This window comes from Sus scrofa, chromosome 13 (assembly GCF_000003025.6).
Source record: "Sus scrofa isolate TJ Tabasco breed Duroc chromosome 13, Sscrofa11.1, whole genome shotgun sequence".
Lineage (NCBI taxonomy): Eukaryota > Metazoa > Chordata > Mammalia > Artiodactyla > Suidae > Sus > Sus scrofa.
Genome location: NC_010455.5, coordinates 100,591,969 through 100,612,206, shown reverse-complemented (window position 1 = coordinate 100,612,206; position 20,238 = coordinate 100,591,969). Strand labels below are relative to the sequence as shown.

The window sequence follows — 20,238 nt, the reverse complement described above, 5'->3', positions numbered from 1 at the left end:
CAAATTAGAATGTGCCAAACTCAACTGAACTGTTATTTTTATCTCAAAATGTACAGTGGCTTAAAGTAGAATTACTGCATTTCCATCCATGTGCTCTCTAACATACACATACTAAATAAACTAAAAGCCTCTCAAAAACAGCATGATTCCTACTTCCAAAATTCACTGGCAGCAGGAATTGGAATGAGAAGTTCAATTTTATGCATGCAAATGTGACACTTACAAATAGGGGTTTGAGTGAACTGGTAAATCAGATTTGCAGAACAGCGGCTGCAGCAAATGGTCGTGACTGCTTCTCGTTTGATAACAACGTGTGGCCTCCACATTTAGAATTCTAAGAGCTGATTTCAATGATTACAACGGGCTTCCTGATTTTTCTGAATTTTACACATTGGGTTTGTTTGGACAGACGAAGTTATTCTTAAAGGGAATATAAAACAAACAGAAGAGAATACTCATTTTTCTTAGTTTTGCTGAGCTAGGCAAAAATGAACCTCCCCAGGATTTCTGCAATGAGGTTTTATGTCAATAAACAGCGGAGGATAACACATCTGAAAGGAAATCTAAATGTGAGTTATTTCATATCATCAGACATAAGTCAGAATTTAGCTTGCCATTTTAGGTTCACTTTGCAAAAATACCACAGCTGACCTATCTTGGTCTCATACGGAGAAACAGCCTAACTATTATGCAACTAATCTGTGCTTTATGACATCCATGAGGTGCTGTATATTATATTTAGATTGTAGAGGGCACATGCCAGCACCTCAATCAAGCCTCGAAACAGCAAATGTTTTCCAGGCACCAACTGTACTGAGGACACTGCATTTTTCTAACACTTAAGTTTTCTAAAACTTAAGCCCCATGGCTTATTAAACTATTTTATTTATTTTTTGTTGTTGTTTTTTGTTTTGTTTTGTTTTTTGTTTGGTGATTTTTTTTTTTTTCTTTCTGAGAGAGAGGCTAACTGGAACGATGGGTGATTGCTTTTTTTGTCTTTTTGCTATTTCTTGGGCTGCTCCTGTGGCATATGGAGGTTCCCAGGCTAAGGGTCAAATCGGAGCTGTAGCCAATGGCCTATGCCAGAGCCACAGCAACTCAGGATCCGAGCCGCGTCTGCAATCTACACCACAGCTCACGGCAACGCCGGATCGTTAACCCTCTGAGCAAGGCCAGGGATCAAACCCGCAACCTCATGGTTCCTAGTCGGATTTGTTAACCACTGTGCCACGACGGGAACTCTGTTTGGTGATTTTTTTTTTTTAAACTACTTTATACTGTCCTAATGAATAATGTGTAAGTAGATGCTGACTTGCACCTCTAGAAGTTGCCCCATTCATTTTCAGGAGAGATTTGGCTGGTTAGACTTGAATTTCTCTTGCCCTAAGACAGAACCTGCCCAAACTAGGGGTGATTTCCTCTCTGGGCTGGACCCTCCTTTGATTCAGAATACAAAGAGACAGAAAACAGCCAAAAGTTTTTACTATTCCTCCCAAATACAATACTTAGCTGTTACCCACATTGCTTGTGACCCTCTGCAAAAGAATGGTTTCTTCAATGTATCCAAAATTTCTAGGCTTCAAGCTGCTGTGGCTGGATTTTGCTCAGAGCTCATAGCCAAGCACTGTAGGAGCAACCAATTGACTGCTCCAAAGAGGATAATTATTTTCCCTAAGGCAGAAATCACAGCTCAATGGCAATATCTAGTCATATCCTCTTTTGTCATTTGGGAGAGAGGGTAAACCTTAACTAATTTTTTTCCTAAAATAAATAGAAACAACTGAATATAATTTCTAAAGAGAGACATCTGATCAGACATTTGCAGAAAAATGTATACCTTCATTGCTAAATTAGCTCATACCCTGGAAGAAGACACAGAGATCAGAGTTAAAGAATAGCAGATAATAGGGTTTCTATCTAATATTCTTACACCCAGCTCAATATTCTTTGATGTGACAAGATTTGGGAGCAGGGGTGAGAGAATAAAGCTATTTCCCAAATGTTGTCATGAGTTAAACCCACATGATAAACCAGATGCATTACTATTCAGTGACCTAAAACTTGCTAAAATAAGGCCACACTTCTAAGTCGTCTTGATTGACTAACTTCTAAAGTCCTTTCTTAAGAATCAGGAAATAAAACATACGGTTCTCATGAAGCTCTCTCAGAACGATAAAATATTCATTCAAAAAAATATCTTCAAGTGGAAATAAGGCAGGAATCAGCCTAACTGGTTTCTGTAATGTGTGACTCATTCCAATTTCCTGACTGACTTCAAGGAGAGCTGCCCAAACTCCTTATGATCAAGCTCTACTGTGCTATCTGAAGTGAGATCTTAAAAGGCAGAGCAATTTCATTTTAAAATAAAGCTCATCAGTGAGTAGGGAATAAATTGATTGCTTTTAGAAGAGAACTTTTTCTTTGTTCCATGAAGCTACTCTTGATGTACCCAGACACAAATTCTAGTTCCTTTACTAGTAAAATCTCTGTGTTAACTTTATAGCAACTCCAATTGAAAAGGCACTAGTTTCACTCCCAAGAAGGGGTAAATTAGTACATTTAGTAGTTTATCCATTAGCAGTTTATTGGCAATCAGTTTATTTATTGGCAAATCAGGCCCAATATATCCATACCTGTCCTTATAGTAAACAAATTTCCCTACTAGGATGTGGTCAAGCTTAAATATCACAGGCTTTATAACAAGAGAATCCATGCCTGTCTTAACCAGGATTGTATTCTTTTTGCCTGACACATCGATGGTTCTCAAAAAGTTATTATATGTTTGCTTATCTGCAAATACTAAAAATGAATAAATTCTTTCATTTTTTACTGCTGTGGGAAACGACTTCATGAGAGATGACTTCAAGGTAGAGATACTGAGACAGCCAAATTCAATTTATATCATTTTAAGTATTTGTTCGAGTTGTATGATCCTAAGAATATGAAAAAATGTAAGATTCCATCTAGTTCTTTAGACTTAGATGGAAGAACCACTTATCTAACAGGAACCAAAAGATGCAACAAGTAATGTACCTGGTGGATGATGGAGACTTATAGATAGCGTTATATTTAGTTTCTAGTGCATGAAGAAAGTTTGGGGATGAGTAAAATAACTGCATAATGTTAGCATTCAGAGACAAAGATTCCCTTACCACCACCCTTTGATTGCTAAGATTGTCCAAAACGAATATTCTCAGATCTTTAAAAAGTGGGGGGGGCAGGGAAGCAGTCTTTTTTTTTAGTTATGTGACAGTCACAAACTTGCAAGGCATATAAGACCCTAAATTCTTAAGCTGTAGAGCATGCATGATTAGCCTTGCAAAAACTTGGGAAGGAAAAATGTGGGTGACTGCAGATTTAATGTGGCAGGATACGGAAACTAAATGCACAAATGCAATTGCTGGGTTTCAGCTGTCTCAACAAAATATGTAGCTCATCCTTGGGGGATGGGAGACCAACAACTGCATTCCTAAAAACTAAGACCTTCTTATATACAGAAAAGTACACAGGCTATTGTGGTCCTAGGGTTTTATCCATTTAGAGCTTCCAGATGGGTCATAAACCTCACTGTGAAAGAAAAGGCCAAGGAAAGTCCTTCCAGAGTGGAGTAACTAGGAGCTGGGGAAGGGGGAGGGTCAGGTTGCGGTGCAATAAGTCCCTCGAGTAGAATCTGGGGGAGGGGGGACTGGTCCTTATTTCCATAAAGCCCTCAGAGATGGCAAACCTCTGAGCAAAGTGACCACAAATGGGTGTAGACAATGGCTGGCTCTGGAGCATGCGGCCTGTGGCTGGCACTGTGGAGCCTGCCTGCAGAGCCAAGAACATCAGACAGATTCTCATACCCGAGCAGTGGAGTACCATTTCAGCCCTGGCAAAGTACACAGAAGAAGCCATGGTGACCATGACAACGGCTCAGGACCAGACCTCTCCTTGTGTTCCCAGGACCATTTAAACCCTGGGAAGCCAGGATGGAGTGGAGGGGAGGGGCTGTGGGGAAGAACCCCAACAATGGCTGGCATCGGATTCCTCACCAGCTCTGACAAAAGGGTTCAAAAATCAATTTAGTTTGAGTGATAAAAATAAAGAGAAGTAATGTTTTCTTGAACCTGAGTTTCATAGAGCAATTCACACCAGCTACTCACTTATTAACATTCTAATGCCAAACAGGAAAAAGCAGATATATGACATTTGGATGCAGCTATTTCTGACAGGAGAAAATATTTTTCTTCAGTCTGAAAACAAACTATTAAACGTTTAGCTTCTGTGTAACAAATACAATAATATGCATAACAGACACCTTCTCCCTTGCCAAGAGCCTTCTTCATGCCTGAACCTATAAGGATACGTACAGTGGGCAGCATGAGGATTCAGTCCAGGTACAACTATTATACCCACTGGTTATGAAGAAGAGGAAGAAGGAGAAGGAGGAGAAGGAGAAGAAGAGTGTCTTTTTATCTTTAAGACAACACTGTCAAAATGGTCACAACCAAATATCCTATTTTGGAAGAAAGCCTAGTTCTTAAGTGGCCTCAAATATGACCTCAGATAAATAAAAAAGCAGAACATAGTTGTCACAGGCCAGATAGAGGGGGAAAGAAAAGAGGAAAAGAAGCCCTCAGAAAAGGCTTCTGGGTGAATCCTCCTGCTGAAGCAAAGGGTGCACAGAGCTGGCCCTAAATATATCCAGTCTAACTCGACTCTTCCTGTATTTAGCGGGTTTCACCAGTTTTATTCCAAACGAAATAGTGCTGGTTATGATTGTCACTCATACCAAAGAAAAGGGGGGATTTCAAAGCAATTATCCTAGTCTGAGAAGATTTCATGATCTTTTTCATTAACTAATCTTTTTCACATTAACACATTTCTTTATAACTCTTCTCTGAAATCTCGGTTTTATTCCTGGCACTATATATATTTTTTAAGTTTTAATGAAGATAGTTGATTTACAATGTTATGGTCATTTCTGCTGTACAGCAAAGTGATTTGGTTATACATATACACATCCATTCTTTTTCAGTTTCTTTTCCCATATAGATGATCACAGAACACTGGGTAGCATTCCCTGTGTTCCATACACCACAGTGCTGGCACTGTACTTTAAACCCATCCCCTTTTCATCTGCATGTATCACTGTGCTTCCAGGTCTAATGACCTGAACATGGCATTTTGAAATGTAATGCTTTCACCTAATGTTATCTATTGCCTTCTAATTTCTGATCATTAGCAAATTTATTAGTCATGAGTTTGTCTCTTTTCTGGATTCAAATGATTCCAAACAACAGAACTTTATTCATTACTAGATCTAAAAAAATAACACATTTATTACTGTTCTCTTTTGGCCATGTCAATGGCAAACTATTTTTAAAGTCTCATTTTCCAAAATATTTTAAAATTATAGAAATATCATCTATCCAACTGTTAATTTGATGTGAATATTTTTAATATCAAACAAAAACTGTTAAGATACCTTTGATCTATAATTTTTCTCTTATGTTAGAATATTTATGCATAGTAGCACTTTTTAGATCCAGTTTTGTTTTTCACATCTGAAAGACATCCCTGCTCACACTCTGAGTTCTTATTTGCTGTGATGCTTTGCAACAGATATTTCCAAACAGATCAAAACACACATTTTCAAAAGGTTTGGGCGTACTGCTTTTCCAAAGTACTATACAGACAAATCTTGTAGAGGAACAGAAACAAATGGCATTAGAAGCATTCAAGAATCCTAATTCCTTCTCTTGTCCCCAACACCTGTTCTCTAAGTACTCTTGGGATTGTGTCTGTGTTTTCCACCATGAAGTTAAGCTTAGAACAATACACAGAGGTGGCACAAGAAAGAGCTGATGAGCAAGGTTCTTGTAGCATAAAAGTTAAAATTACAGACAGAAAAGAGGTATGGAGATATATCTTCCTAAGTCTTTTTTTTTTTTTTAATTCGTAATGGTCAGGTTCTCTTTTCCCACCCATTTGGAAGGCCTGATTTCCCCAGTAAGCTTCATGAACTTAATCATGCATATATCCAGCCCAAGTGCCTTTCTGATATCTAGAAATGGAACAAGAAGCATATGGAGCAAAAAAGTAGTAGCTGAAGCTGGAAGCATATGTTTCTCAAAGGTGTTGCCGGGGGAAAAAAAAAACAAAAAAAAAAAACTGGAATTTGAAATTGGAACTCAACTGGCAGCTGTCTAAAAAAAAATGCTTAAAAAAAAAAGGTGGATTTCAGAGTGTACTAAAAAGAGATACTTAGGCAGGCATCTTGTTTGAAATCTGAGATCATGAAAGTCAAAGATGACAAAAAGAGTATTTTTTAATCTATATTTTTCTCTTAGGCTCAAATAATCTACATCACAGCAGATGTGTTACATTTTAGCATCTAGATCATGATTTTTTATTTCAAATATGGATTGAAACCACTACAGCGGCAAGATTTTCAGTAATTTCTAGCAGTCAAAAATTAGTTTCAATATTCACAATGTCTAGTAAAGAATTTATATCCAGAGTATATAAAGAACCACTAAAACTCAATAATAGAAGGCAAATGACACAATTAAAAAAACTAATTAAAGACTTGGGCACTTCACAAAAGAAGATACATAAATGGCCAAGAAGTATATTATTAGTCATCAGGAAAATACAAATTAAAACCACAATGATATACCACTACACACATATCGGATTGGCTAAAATTTAAAAAGAATTACTATGACAAGTGTTGGCAAAGGTGTGGAGGAGCTTAAACCCTCATTCACTGCTAGGATGAAAAACGGTACAACCATATTGGAAAACAATTCATCAGTTTCCTATAAAGATAGACATATACCTAGTATACAGCCTAGCTATTCCACTTCTAGGTATTCACCCAAGAAAAACAAAAACATATTTCCAATTGAAAATGTGCACAGAAATGGTCACAGGAGTTCCCGTCGTGGCACAGTGGTTAACGAATCCAACTAGGAACCATGAGGTTGCGGGTTCGGTCCTTGCCCTTGCTCAGTGGGTTAAGGATCCGACGTTGCCGTGAGCTGTGGTGTAGGTTGCAGAAGCGGCTCGGATCCCACGTTGCTGTGGCTCTGGCGTAGGCCGGTAGCTACAGCTCCGATTCAACCCCTAGCCTGGGAACCTCCATATGCCGCGGGAGCGGCCCAAGAAATAGCAACAACAACAACAACAAAAGACAAAAGACAAAAAAAAAAAAAAAAGAAAAAGAAATGGTCACAGCAGCTTTATTAATGGTATTCACACACTAGAAACAACCCAAATATCCATCAAAAGCTAGATACACACTACTCGGATATGAAAAGGAATGAACTACTGATACACAGAACAACATGGCTGAACCTCAAAAGCACACGGAGCAGAAACAAGCAAGACATAGAATACATATTGTGTGATTCCATTAGATGAAATTCCATTCAGATGAAATTCCAGAAAAGACAATCTAATAATCTACAGTGACTGAAAGTATATCAGCAGTTGCCTGGGGCCAGGAGTCAAGGTAGGAAATAACTGAGAGTGGGCACAAGGGAACTTTTTGGAGCCATGAAATCTTCTATATCTTCTTCTTCTTCTTCTTCTTTTTTTTTTTTTTTGCTTTTTAGGGCTGCACCCACAGGACATGGAGGTTCCCAGGCTAGGAGTCTCATCGGAGCTACAGCTACCAGTCTATGCCACAGCAATGCCAGATCTGAGTGGCATCTTCGACCTACACCACAGCTCATGGCAACACTGGATCTTTAACCCATTGAGCAAGGCCAGGGATTGAACCCGTAACCTCATGGTTCCTAGTCAGATTCACTTCTGCTGTGCCATGACAGGAACTCCGAAATCTTCTATATCTTAATTGTAGTGGTGATTACACAGCTATATAAATTTGCAAAAACTCATTGAAATACACTTAAAGTGGGTTTGTTCTATTGTAAATAAATTACGCCTCAATAAAGTTGATTTTTAAATGGTTCATGGTAACAAAACTAAAAATTACTGAAATCATATTTTCCTCAGCCTCTGTCAACATGGGTCATTGTCTATTCCTAGATAGCCTGGGTTCCCTACACTTGCCCAGAATATAGAATTTACATATGCTGCAACCTCCTAATTTCACTTTTGTACGTTATGTCCTTCAAAACTCATTAATCCAACTGTACCAGCTACTGAGGGGCCAAGAACTCTGTGTACTCTTACTTTGAACCTCTGCTCTTCTTCCTTTTAAATACAGCTCCAGGCAAATCTCATCTGTTTTGAAAAATTCATAAGTCATTTGCACGGAACATTCATATGTTACTCACAGAACATCTTAGCTACGGGACATCCCTCTAAACATCACATCTGTCTCCTTAAAACCTGTCTCATATTTTAAGTTACTCCATCATAGCAAATAATGCCACCAAATAAATATCTCAAAATGGTTATCAAATCCAACTTTTATAAAAGAAAACTTAGGGTTATTTATTTCACTGTTCTCATTTCCCACAGCCACTGTTTCCCAAATCTCCCTCTCTCTCCCCTGGAGAGTCTCCTACATCATAAAATCTTGTATTTATTTATTTATTTATTTATTTTGTCTTTTTGCTGTTTCTTTGGGCCGCTCCCGCGGCATATGGAGGTTCCCAGGCTAGGGGTCGAATCGGAGCTGTAGCTGCTGGCCTATGCCAGAGCCACAGCAACTCAGGATCCGAGCCGCGTCTGCAACCTACACCACAGCTCACGGCAACGCCGGATCCTTAACCCACTGAGCAAGGGCAGGGACTGAACCCGCAACCTCATGGTTCCTAGTCGGATTCGTTAACCACTGCGCCACCACGGGAACTCCATAAAATCTTTTAGGAAGGGATCATTTATTATTTCGCATTTTATCCCTCACAGTACCTACAGCAGTGCCCTGAATGTCACAAATTCTTAATAACTTTTTGCCACATCAGTTAGTAAGTACTCAAGCTATCAACCAATCTGCTGCAATTAACACTTCTTCAACCATTTCTATATGACACTTTAATTTGAGCAAACAACTCTCCAGTAGGCAGAGTCACATTCATATAGAAGGTTGTAGGAGATTCAGAGAAGTAAACTCAGAATTGGTGGAATTTCAGGTCTTAGGAGAGGAAAGGGAATGCCTTCAGAATCCCTCAGACAAGTGAGTCTTACTATCTTTGTCCATACTTTTAAGAGTTTGCTCACTTAGGGCAGAATCCTACTAACAGAAGGCAGCTCCGTGGCAGGATAAAGAGCACCAACCTTGAAAAAGGCTTTACTCTGAGGGCCTCAATTTCTTCCTCTGTGATTTAATGGTTAGAGTTAAAGGTTAAGAGAAGGGGAAGCTCTTTGAAAACACAACGTCAACAATTATAAAGGATTACTTCTTAACAAATAAGAGGTGGTGAGGCATGGATTTGCTCAGAGATGGCAAACAGACCCTACCTACCTTAATATCCTGCCTGACTAAAGAACTACTGCAGGGTAGCTAAGAGTGAGGTTTGCCCTGCCCCCAGGAGGGTGCTCAGAGACAAATACTCCAGGTGATCTCTAAATTCCATTCAATTTTCAGGGTGTGTGATTCTAGCTTTAATAAAACCACACATCTCATGGTTTTGCACACACCATTGTTCAGGTCTTCTCAAGCCTTTTAAATCCCATCTATCCCTTCCCACTGCTGCCCCTGATTTAACACAGACTAATCTCATAAATTGAGTCTTTTCTACCAGCTTCTCTGCTTTCTTTCCTGAATGTAGAGATACAAACAATCCTCAGAGGTTCAAGATTCCCCTGCCACATCACAAGCAGCAGAATTGGTATTGGTATAAAATTAAAGCCCACATGTTAAGCAGTGGGACAGATCAAAGTTCTCGGTCCACTGTCCAGGCTCCTTTTACATTCCTCTGTTAGCATCTATAAGAGGTTGCTGATCCTCCTCTGACATGCCTTTTCCCAAGTATGATAAGGCTGCCTCTAGCTGGGTAGGACCCCTGCCCTGTGAAGGCCTAGACTAGGAAGCAGTGCTAGTGCACTCTTCTTTCTCTCCTTGGGGTTTGTTTTTCCCATAATTTGGGATAATAACCTAAGGATAAAACATAGAGAACTGGACCTAGTGAAAGGAGTGGAGCCCAGGGAGCCTCCTCTTAGTCTAAGTCATAAATAAGAAGGATAGAATGAGTACCCATTCACAAATGGATGAGGCCAACCCATCAGAGGTAGGCCTTCCCCAGTGGGCTTTGGAGTCAAAGCCCAGCAACAATGAAGAGAGTGCATTTGCTGAGAAGGGCAGCATGGTGGAAGCCTCTGCAGAACCTATGGCAGTGCCAGATGGCTGGGGTGGAGGTTTGGGGTCTGTCTGGCCACAAACTCTCTCCACTGGAAACACATACAGTACAACCTCACTCTAAATTTCATCCCTCTGACATTGATGTGTACTTACTAAGAACACACTCAACAACATTATTCTTTATCAGATCTCTTATATATCCTGCCAATTTAACTGAGAGGTAAAGGATTGGGTTCTTAGTATCAGAACAGCACACTGTGGTAGGAAAATACCAACTAAAACCGTAGTTGTCCATCAAGCTATAGATGTTCATCCCTCATACCTAGCCATCACACATGATGGCTATTTCTTCTTCCTCGTTACAAATGAGATTGGATCTATCCTGTTCAGCCAAGCTCTTTAACCTTACAAGTCTGATAAAAATACCATAATGTTGGAGAGTTCCCTTAGTGGCTCAGCAGTTAACAAAACCAACTAGGATCCGTGAGGATGAGGGTTTGATCCCTGGCCCCACTCAGTGGGTTAAGGATCTGGCATTGCCATGAGCTGTGGTGTATGTCACAGATGCAGCTGGGATCCCGCGTTGCTGTGGCTGTGGCGTAGGCTGGCAGCTGTCACTTCGAATCGACCCCTAGCCTGGGAACTTCCATATGTCGTGGGAGCAGCCCTAAAAAAGAAAACCATAATGTTGAAGCATTTTAAAGAGTAGAGTGAGTTCAAATTCTAGTTCTTGAATTCCTGAAAGTTCAAAAAAAAAAGCCTTTGAGCAAGCACCAAAAGAAATGGCTCACCCTATTGTATATCATCTTGGTTACCTGCTGTGTCCTGCAAGCAAGATGCATCATTAAAATTATTTTGATTTCTCTGAAAAAACAGAAGCACAAATGCAAAAGAAACACTTTGTACGAGCTCACTTAGCATATGTAGTTGTTACGAAAACTTTTAAACACACACACGTGTATAAAAATTAAATTGGATTTAGGAAACAACTGAGTTTAAAAAAAATAGAGAAAAGCCATAGAATTAAACTGAGAGCAACTTGGAAAGTTTCAAGTTTTGATTATATTTTGAGATTGAGAATCCATAATAGAAAACATTATTGCTCTTCCTACATGTCCAATATTTTAATGCAACAGCCAGATTCTACTTTCACTCGCAACTTTAAGGGGAAAATAGCTAATTTCCATGACAAGATTTGACACCACAAGCCAGGACCTATGTTGGCAAGAAATGGATTCCTCAGCTACATGCTTTTCTTACTTCACAGAACTAAGGGGTATTAACTGGGCCAGAGCACCACCGCAGCCACAGGGGTCATTTTCATGGCTTTTAGTAAACCAGTTACTCCTGCAAATGCTGAAGATCCCCTCACCTACCTCCATGGGCAGAATTAAGTGCTCCTGGGGAAAAAAGAGCTCATCTGCAAACTGCTGTAATAAACACAGCTCCTAATGTTACATTGTTGACTTCAATCCACTCCCTTCCCTGGGTTTCTGTGACAGCTGCAGCCCTATGATTTTCTTCCTAACAGTTGTTAACTTCTCCTTCTCAGCCTTCTTTATGGCCTTTGTCCAACCCCTCTTTAAACAGGTCTTTCATTGGCCCTTTATTCACTCTGAACTCTCTCCATGGAAAGAGTTTATTCCCATGGCTTTAAAAATTACCTTTAAGCTGCTGTTCCAGATTTCTATCCTGAGCCCAGGTGACTCTTGAGCTGCTGTCCAGTCTGTTCATACTTATTAGACCAGTCCGCTAATACTTCAAACTCAAGAAGTCTAAAATCGAACTTCTTCCAGGACCAGCTCTTTGTCCTCTATTGCCTGTGAGGTGAGAGCAGTCATCTCAAATGAAAATTAACAAGCCCTCCCACATCCGTCGTCAGCATCAATGATGTCTCATATTTGTGGTTTCCATTTTGTTCCCACGCCATGACCTACATGCGAATCCCTCCTCATCCTTCCTGCCAACAGCCTCTCTCTATCATTCTCCCACATCTCCAGTCAATCCCTTACTTTACCACTATATATCTCCCCTTTTCAAAAGAAAACAAGAAGAAGAAAAATCCTTAGAGGCTATTTAGAAAAGTTAAAGTTCTTAGCAAAGCACTCAAGGACTCTGACAATCCAGCCCCATTCTCTCTTGCTGGACTAATCTTTTATCAATGGTTCTGAGCACCCTTTAATCTTGTCATTGTTTATGCATATAAGAGTTCACCCACATTCACATTTATATTTTTATCCAGCCGTGTTTTTCATGCCATACCCTAAGCCCATAATGAATTTCCCTCTCCTTACTGCAATGTTGTTCTCACTATTTAAGGCTCAGCTCAAATACTAACCCCTATGTGTTCATTCTGTATTCTTGTGAAGGAGAGCAGAGAGCCTACACCTCTAACAGAGAAGTGATGGGACTCTGCCCACCATTACAGTTAGCTGTTCATGCATTTAACTGCCCTACTTAGTGGTGAACTATTTAGAGCAAGGACTCTGCCTTGGTAATCACCATATTCCTACACTATTTATCTCTGTGTATTCACATTACATAGGCAGGCCTCCATAAATATTTGGTGAAAAAATTTCATCAATCCTCTTTGCTTCTGTGTTATGATTACTGTTTCTAAATATAAGATATGCTTTTAAAAAGGGAAAGAAGTGGTAAGTAGATTACATACATCTCCACTTCTGTCAAGCAGACTTTCTTCCCCAAGTTTAGCGGTATTTACAAAATAGCACTCAAAGAAACTGGTAAACAACTATCCAACAAAAATTATTTATTTGTATAAATATGACACCCATTTCTTATTGCTCCACATGTAACAAGGACCCATATTTCTTCTTCATAAGCTATTTTAAGGTCAAATATCTACAGCAAAAGGAACTCTTAAGTCATGATTTTCATTGTAAATAGAACCTAATATAAACATGATCTAATACTTAAAAAAGAAACATTAAGGCCAAATTTCTTGAATTGATTGTAACCAATATAGGGTCATTCAAGTTAAAAGACCTAGCAAAAACTCCAAACTTTTAAAGGTAGACAGTGAATTCACTCAAAAAGGTTCATATTTCAAACAAAGACAATATAAAGAAATAAACAGATTTCCCTTCTTTGCTGAATAGTGTCCTTTTGCCCCTCCAGAATCAAACTCCACCCTCTACCATGCTCTGCCCTGAGATGATGATCTATACAGCCAGCATCAACTGACTCCTGGCCTTCTGGCCTCTCACTGAGTCTGACTGATGGGAAGCAGGAGATGAGAGGGTGAGAGGAGAGTTCAACTGAGGTATTTATCTCTTTGGATTCCTCCCTGCTAGACCACAGGCTGGCAATGGCTATGTCCCTCCTCCAGTTGAACAGCTCCCCTCTCATATCTTCAGCTCTCCCTGTTTCCAATAACATGACACCTCTTCCCCTTAAGGTTTAGGGGTAGCAACAGCTTCCCACTACTGCTAGCCCAGGAGTCATTCACCATCCCTTTTTGATTTCCCTTAACTGCGTCACACTTTTGTAAATGGTCCTTTCATTAAACATAGTGACAATACTTGGAAAGGAATTTGGCAAGGTAGTTTATGATGAAGAAAATAACTGAATCTCAGCAATAAATACAATAAAACAAATACAAAATAATACACATATACCTAAGAGCAAAAATACTATGTGGCCAATTAAGAAAGATGAGGAAGCACAGAATAAAAAAATGTAAGATTTAGAGAAAAACAAAAAAAGCATATAGATACTTTCTTAAATCTTATGATAACTTCCTAAATATTATTGCTTAATTATTCTTAGTTTTTGATATGTTTTTTTTTCTAAGTAGACTGGAATTAATTTTAATAAGGAAGTTACCTTCAATTTTTATCCTAAATTACTTATTTCTCATTATCTACATTTTTACAAAGCCCTGCTCCTGTTTTAGTGTTATTATCCAAGGTATTATCTCAAACTTGTCTGCCCTCTGTGTTCTATGGAAGCTATGCTTTTGTTGCATCCAACTATGTATTATGTTATCTCCCAACATACATACAGTCATATGTGGCCCCAAAGATATCTGCCCTCAATATTTTCTGCGTCTTCGTATTTATGCCCTTGCATAATACCCTCCCCTTGAATGTGGGCTGAAACAAGTAATTTACTTCAAAGAGAATATGGCAAAAGTGATGATTCTGGAGTTATAGAAAGACTATGGTTTTCATCTTGGGTGCTCTGTCTTGCTCTCACTTGCTTGCTCTGAAAGAAGCCAGATGCCATATTGTAATCTGCCCTATGAAGGTCCATATGGCAAGAAATTGTGGGATGCCTCTGACCAACAGAATGAGTAACTGAGGCCTTTAGTCCAACAGCCCACAAGGAATTAAATTCTGCCAATGATCAAATAAGTAAGCTTAGAAGTGGATCCTTCCCCAGTCAAGACTTCACAGGAGCCTTCAATCTCCAGTCAACACTCTGACTGGTACCCACATGAGAGATCTTGAATCAGAAGCACCCAGGTAAGCTGTGCCTGGAATCTTAAGCCACCAAAACTGTGATAAAATAAATGGCTATAAATGGTTAAGCTGTAAACTTCTAGCATAATTTGTTATACAGCAATAGATAACTAATACACATACATCACCAAATAGCTAACTCAGTTCTTTCTTATTTTTTTAGTTGATAGTCCTATAGAAATACAATCTGCAGAAACTAATAGTACCAAGGGAAGGATATAAAATTTTAAAACAACAGAATGTGTGGCTTTTCCTTAAAAAAAAAAAAATTCCTGTTAAAAAGGAACAGGAAATAGAAGTCTAGCTAAAATTAGAAATTGTTCAGTGAACAGAAGCCCAAGAGCAAACAATACAGAAATGAGAGGCTAAAACCGATTTATAAAGGACAACTAAGGCTAAGATTTTAAAAGGCTTAAATGAGAAAATAAAATATAAAACACCCAAGTAAAATGAGAAAATTGACTTACAAATAATGTGATATTTTAAGAGGATTTTAAAATATGTTTTCTCCAATTCTATTTTTCCCATCAAAAAGCATATGGGAATAGGGTCTAAGGAAGAGAAAAAATGAAAGATAATATAAAAAACTATTTCGATTTCAAATAGATTTTATTACTTACTCTTAAGATACTAAAAGAAGTGGCATAAGTCTCTTAATGACTACTTGTCATAATTGTTTAAAACAAAGTATCTATAATATATAGAAATCATAAACATACAATGATTATGGTTTTGGTTATGATGATTAAAACATGATAATCCTAGAAGTTAGTGATTTGTAAGCTTAACTTCAATGATGGGGGCAAGAGGGAGGAGTCACTGAAAGATTAGGAAAATAAGTAGAGTTCTTGGAACTATTAGATGGGCACTCAAGTGACTGGAAGGCCAATATTCCACATTTATCAAAGAATCAGTGTCAACCTGTAAGAACCTAACGGTCCAAGGGGAACAGGATTCAGTCTGGAGTGTAATGAGATTGAGCATGACCAATGGACAGAACATGGTCTCTGTGGTTGGACAGTGTAGGGCCACAGTGGGAAGAACACTTATTCAGAAAGACACTGTTATGTATTAGACCTGGAAGGGGAAATGCAAAAAGACATTCCATGGAATAACCTTATATGAGGTTAGGTTTAGCAAATCACACAGTCAAAATCACCCTCATGATCCTTAGGAAGGATCATGGAAGAGTTCCTGTCATGGCTCAGTGGTTAATGAATCCGACTAGGAACCATGAGGTTGTGGGTTTGATCCCTGGCCTTGCTCAGTGGGTTAAGGATCCAGCGTTGCTGTGAGCTGTGGTGTAGGTCACAGACGCGGCTTGGATCCTGTGTTGCTGTGGCTGTGGCATAGGGCAGCGGCTACAGCTCCAATTAGACCCCTAGCCTGGTAACCTCCACATGTCTCGGGTGTGGCCCTAGGAAAAAAAAAAAGACAAAAGACACACACACACACACACACACAAAGAAAGGATTATGGAAATACAGATCATAACCTCTCTCAGTGAGCCCAACCTGGCCAGGATTTCCTCCAGTACCAGAACAGAACAGACCTTTCTTTTTCTGATGTGAACCAGAAGTTGGAACATGTTATACAAAAATCACTTTTCTTTTCTCCCTCTTTTTTTTTTTTAAGAGCTGCACCATTGGCATATGGAAGTTCCCAAGCTGGGGGTCGAATCTGAGATGTAGCTGCCCTCCTACACCACAGCCACAGCAACACCAGATCTGAGAAGTGTCTGCAACCTACACCACAGCTCATGGCCACGCCGGATCCTTAACCACTGAGTGAGGTCAGGGATCAAACCTGAGCCCTCATGGATACTAGTCAGATTTGTTTCCCCTGAGCCATGACGGGAACTTCAAAAATCACTTACCTTTCAACACCAAAATCATACACAACACGGCAAGGGGATCACAACATGAGATACTAGGCAAGCAAGATGATGGAGGGACCTCAGATTTACATCTCACATCACAGGTGCACTCCAGTAACAGCACAGGGAATCGCTCCTCTCATGAAAGATGTCTCTTCCCTTCCTCTCCACTCTCATAATATAATGTGCCTAGGACATTAAGCTACTGCAAGTAAACATAGTGTAAAAGATCTAATCGCCAGTGATATAATGGCCAGTGATAGCAAGTACACTGATACCAGGTCAGAAAGAATTTGGCCTAAAGACTTGACCTTACCTTCCCAATGCAGTAGACCATAGTCTTATCCTTAGCACTTGTCCCTCTTCTATGCTGGAATGATACTCAGTACTTCCTTTTAATGGAGGATAGATACACCAAGTGGGGGGGGGGGGTATGTGGAAATGGCACCACTGTAAAAGTGAAGAGACCTGGGCTGTGGGTTGGCTCTACCCTACACTAGCTGTGTGAACACGAACATATCCTATGACTTTTCTAGGCCTCTGCTTTCTCTTTTTAGAAATATAAGCATATTATCCTAGACCTCTCTAAAGCAATTTTCAGCTGTGGATTATGTCTTTATTTCCCATATATCATGTTTGAAATCTTTTTCCTGGTATCATAATGAATCTCTCGTGAAGTGTTACAGCCTAATGCTTAAGAGCTGTGGCTCTGAAATCCAATAAATCTGGGTTCAAATCCCAGTGCTGTCACTTTCTAACTGTCACAATGGACAAGTTGCTAACTGCTCTGAGCTTCTGTTTTCCCTTCTAAAATGGAGACAACAATATCCCTTTTACAATAAGATTGCTATGAAGACAAACCACATAATATGTACAAATCACCTAGTATAATGCTTAGCACATTGTAAGTCCTAAATGTCATTACTGATGATGGTGATGATGATGATGATGTTACTGGAATAAAAAATGTACTAAATGTCTGGTTAGGATGAAGCCCCAGGCCTTACCTGAAGAACAGAAAAGTGGGAAGCAAATGATTCCTAAAGATATCAAACCAATACCCTTGCCTCATTAGCTCCTTGTGCAAATCCATGAAACACTCCAAATCAGATCCTGTCTATTCTGGCTTCAGAGTCTAGAATAGGCTTCCAAAATATGGATAGTTGTCTGTACGTAAACTGAAACAGAAAACCGATTTTGGAGTTCCTATTGTGGTTCAGTGGGTTAAGAACCTGACAAGTATCCATGAGGATTCCAGTTTGATCCCTGGCCTTGCTCAATAGGTTAAAGATCCTGAGTTGCCATGAGCTGTGGTGTAGGTCACAGATATAGCTAGGATCCCATGCTGCTGTGGCTGTGGGATCCGATTAAACCCCTATCATGGGACTTCCACATACCTCATGTGCAGCTCTTAAAAAACGAGTAAAGAAAAGACATAGAAAACTTGTTTAAAACTGAGATTATTTGCTTGTAAGAGAAAAAAGTCAATGAGGGTTTATCTGGGATTTTATTCTGCTATAAAAACCACACACACCCCTCATAACAATTTTTTTAAAGGTTAAAGGGTATATTTAAAAAGAAATGGAGAGAGGAAAAAGAGGGAGAAATGCCTAGAATTAAAATTCTAATAATAGATTGAGGACAAGAACTTATATGCTACACTAAAGAGTTAACTAAAAACAAATTATTTGAAAAAGTACTATGATTTTTTTTAAAAACCCATAATTAACATGTTTTATTTTAGTTAGCTTCTGTCCACTAAAGAGCAATTTAATCCCCAAACACAGAACTACCTCAAATTTAGAAAATGTAACTTAGTGACATTGAAATGAATTTTTTTTTTCCCCAAAACCTGTTCTAATAGATATTAACCTAAGAAAGGCTTGCTTTTGTATGGTATGTCCTATATTTACAGTTTGTACAAGAAAATGGATTCATTCAGCTGATAAATTGCTTTAGCTGATGAGTTTTCCATTCACATCAGCTTCTGGAACACTATGAGTTTCCACTGTTCATACTATTTGCTCTAACAGTAAATTTTATTCACAGTTGTGCTGTTCTAAACCTCAACAGATTTTTGTCCTCAAACACCATGTTCTTGAATTTTTTTGGGGGGTGGTGGTGGCTTTCACTTCACCTCAACTACTGGAAAATAAATATCTTCAAGAGAAAAAAAATGAAATCAAATAAATGTCTTAAAGTACTGAACTTGATTTGTCTTACCTTTAAAAGTAAGATAGGGCTCAGTTAAAAGTAACTATTAGAGGACCTTAGTCCCCTGGACTCACCAGCCAAAAGGTTTTATTTGCTAGTACAGGGTACCTAGAACAAAGAACAAATTGCAATGGGGTGTGACAAACAAAAAAGTAAAACAACAGCAAGAAAATTTTTAATTAACAATTTTAACTAATATTAATTACCTTTTGGATCATTAAAAGAAAAACAAAAGCATCAACAAAAATCTTCTATGATTAATTTTTACAATTTGTCAGTTTGTTGACAGGAAAATCTGAGCCTACATTGTTACCACTGATAGAGTTTCTGAATCTAGAAGACCTGATTCTATTCTTGACACTACCTCCCATAGCCTTTAAACATTTAAGTTCTATGCCTCACACTCCCTGGCAACCTCATCTAGATGTTACAAAGACAGATCAGAGTAAAAAGATACAAACTATTCCCTTCTATTATACATATATAGGAAAGACTTTCAACACCAGAGAGGACTACTATAGATATTAAACTTTAAGGATCCCTTCCTAAAGAACAGTGGTTCTCAAATTTTAGCATGCATCAGAATTACCTGGAGGGCTTCTTAAATGCAGAAAGCTCCCTCCCTAAGTAGAATTTGCCTTCTAAGAGTTCCCAGGTGATGCTGATGTTGATACTGATGCGGCTAAGTCAGTGGACCACTCTTTGAAAACACTGTTTTAGAATGCTGGAAGGTATGCCATATCCATTATCCACACTGTCTCCATACCCATGAGGGTTGGGGTAGAAGACTAGCAACCAAACAAATTTTTACCCATCCACATAACATCCAGTTGTCTTTCTCCCTGGCTTTCATTTATCCACTATAAAACAATCTTACAATAATACCCTAGAGATCCTTTCATAAGTGGAAGATAGATCCTTTCATAATTCATTTTTCCTACAAACTCTAAGCAACAAGTTTCTTTTTTTTTCTTTTTCTTTTTTGTCTTTTTGCCATTTTTTGGGCCGCTGCCTCGGCATGTGGAGGTTCCCAGGCTAGGGGTCTAACTGGAGCTGTAGCCGCCAGCCTACGCCACAGCCACAGGAAGGCCAGTTCTGAGCTGTGTCTGTGACCTATACCACAGCTCATGGCAATGCTGGATCCTTAACCCACTGAGTAAGGCCAGGGATCAAACCTGTAACCTCATGGTTCCAATCGGATTCATCAACCACTGACCCATGACTGGAACTCCCAACAAGTTTCTTAATAAAGTTGATTAGCTTTTGGTAGGTAGCCTCTCTTTTATTCATTACTATCAATTAAAAAATGTCACAAAAATTTATTCATGGTGCTGATCTTTCCTTTTCTGATTAGTAATGCCAAATGCTGCAATACTTAAATACCAAAACATTTTGTAAATATAGGT

General features: G+C 39.0%; 1 protein-coding gene across 3 annotated transcripts in view; it reads right to left on the bottom strand.

The window, feature by feature from the left end:
* Positions 1 to 20,238, bottom strand: part of PPM1L (protein phosphatase, Mg2+/Mn2+ dependent 1L) — a 317,524-nt gene that overhangs the window by 147,762 nt on the left and 149,524 nt on the right. The window contains exon 1 of one of the 3 annotated variants that reach the window (XM_021069739.1): positions 18,842 to 18,864. The exons of the other annotated variants lie outside the window; for them this stretch is intronic. The gene's annotated coding sequence lies outside the window, so the exon portion shown is untranslated. Of the gene's footprint in view, positions 1 to 18,841; positions 18,865 to 20,238 lie in introns of those variants that run through there. 3 annotated transcript variants of the gene reach the window in all.